This window comes from Pteropus alecto, unplaced genomic scaffold, assembly GCF_000325575.1.
Source record: "Pteropus alecto unplaced genomic scaffold, ASM32557v1 scaffold224, whole genome shotgun sequence".
Lineage (NCBI taxonomy): Eukaryota > Metazoa > Chordata > Mammalia > Chiroptera > Pteropodidae > Pteropus > Pteropus alecto.
In genome coordinates this window covers 5598998-5601085 of record NW_006436289.1, presented here as the reverse complement: position 1 = coordinate 5601085, position 2088 = coordinate 5598998, and the positions used below count along the sequence as shown (strand labels likewise).

At 46.8% G+C, this 2088-nt stretch overlaps 1 protein-coding gene across 13 annotated transcripts in view; it reads left to right on the top strand.

Annotated features, from left to right (window-relative positions):
• Window positions 1-2088, top strand: part of DIXDC1 (DIX domain containing 1) — a 66290-nt gene that overhangs the window by 35502 nt on the left and 28700 nt on the right. The gene's annotated exons all lie outside the window — the stretch shown is intronic.

Below are 2088 nucleotides of genomic sequence, written 5' to 3'. Positions count from 1 at the left end.
TCCCTCAGTTTATGTTTGGCTTTAAAGGGGCAACCCTCCGTACTGCCTTGTTTTGTGCCGGCAGGAGAGTAGGGATGCTGATGAATTTCCCTGTGGAGAGCCCTAGTGCCAGTGCTTAGCTGTGTCCACATGGGGGCATGACTGGGACCTGTTAGAGCTAAGCCGTGGTTCTGGTAGTTGTATATCAGCTGCCGGTGTTTATGAGAACCAATTCCGTTGTACTGTTTTTGTGCCTGAGTGTAACTCTAAGTTATGGCCTGGGAAGGCTGTATAAAGAACGCTCAGCAAGAGAAAATGAGCAGAGTTGCCTTAGGGCATTAGAATGTTTCCAATTTTCATTTATAGAGCTGGGAATTGTGGTAGATTAGTATGCATTTGAGTGGGCTAATGACGAATGTGACTGTAGCTGAAAGGCTGTCTATATCCCTTAGAGCCAAGCGCAGAGACCGAGAAACAGGACACAGTGCTCTAATAAAAGCCTGATCATTGCCAAGTATAGTGGCAGGAAAAGGCAACTTTCCTTTCTCATGTAAATTATGCTTCTATAAACACATCCCCAGATCATGTTAGCTCATTTACTAATTTCATTTCATTGCTGAATCGATCATATTTAATTTTTGCTCTTATGATCTTTTCTCTCCTACCTCAACCTGGCTTAGTCTGGGCTAGTTAAAGTCTAATTGTTCTTTATCTTATATGTATTTTATGTCTTTGTTTTCTTCTTCCTATTTCTTTTCCTCATAAAATTCCATCTTTGTTTGATGGACCATTTCCTAATTGATTGAGGTCACATGGAATTCTCTTCAGCATTTTAATATACTGATAACCTTGCTCAACTTTCTTTAATTTTCGCATTTAATAGATGTGGTTTTTATGTATAAAATTCAAATAACATAAAATTAACCATTAATCATTTTAAAATGTACAATTCAGTGGCATTTAGTACTTTTGTAATGCTGTGCAACCGTCACCTCTATCCAGATTGAAGACATTTTCATCATCCCAGAGGAAATCCTGTAAGCAATAGATGTGCTTTTAATGAGCATCTAAACCATTTCTTTCTTGCTAGCTGCTTAGGCTATCACTTGGTACAGAACCAAAGGATGTGTTGTTGTATGAGATCTATTGCTTCCTGCATGGCTATAGGCTTTTTGCCTTTCAGTGTCTGATAGTGCCTCCAGGTTTAGAGAAAGAGAGACAGAGAGAGGGTGGGGAAGAGAGAGGGAAAGAAGAAGAGAGGAGAGGAGAGACTAGAGGAGAAGAGGAAGTCTGGATTTCTTCCTGAGAGCACCTGCTTCCTTCCTCTCTGATAGGACTCCGACTGGGGCAGAGGCAGTGCGACAGTGTAAATTAGGGACCCACTGGAAATCTGGCTGCAGAGGGCTGATGGTGACAGTTTTCTGGGAGGAACTCTGAATAGTTTGCATTCATTCCTCTTTCTGTCTTTAACCCCTTCCTTATTTTATCATTTTCTTCGAAGCTGACCTCTTACTAACCTCCTTGGTGTGCTCAGCACCTATCCTTTTCCTCAGTTAGTTCCCTGGGACCCAGCAGGCTCAGGCACTTTCTCCACCCAGGGGAGCCCATCTAATGCCTCAGTGACCATGGATCTGACCCAGAACCCGGAGAAGGTTAAGATAGGAAAGATAGCCCCTAGCGTCTAATGCCCTACCGCCGCTCCTCTAGAGATACCCTGGCCAAGCCCTGCCTGCCTGTTGCTTCCAAGACTTCGGGCCAGCTTCTCACTGTATCCAAGCAAAATGATCTTTAGCTGGGAAAAAGAACACACGAAACGCCCGAAGGGAAGGTGGGAGGAGATGGGCGTATAGCGGGTTTCCGGGGGTGACCCCTCCTGCGAGAAGCCGGCTTAGACCTACCCCGGCCTCCGTGTCCACGAAGGGAGGGCTCAGGGTAGAAAAGGCAACGTTTTCAGACCTGGGGTTGTCAGGTCGAGGACCACATCCCCTCCTGGGGATTCTGCCCACCGGCGGCCCCTCCCAGCTTGGCGGGCGCTCCCACCCCGCCCCGCATCCTGGCCCCGCCCCTGCCCTCGCCCTGCCTCTGCCCGGACTCTCGGCCGGCTGAGTG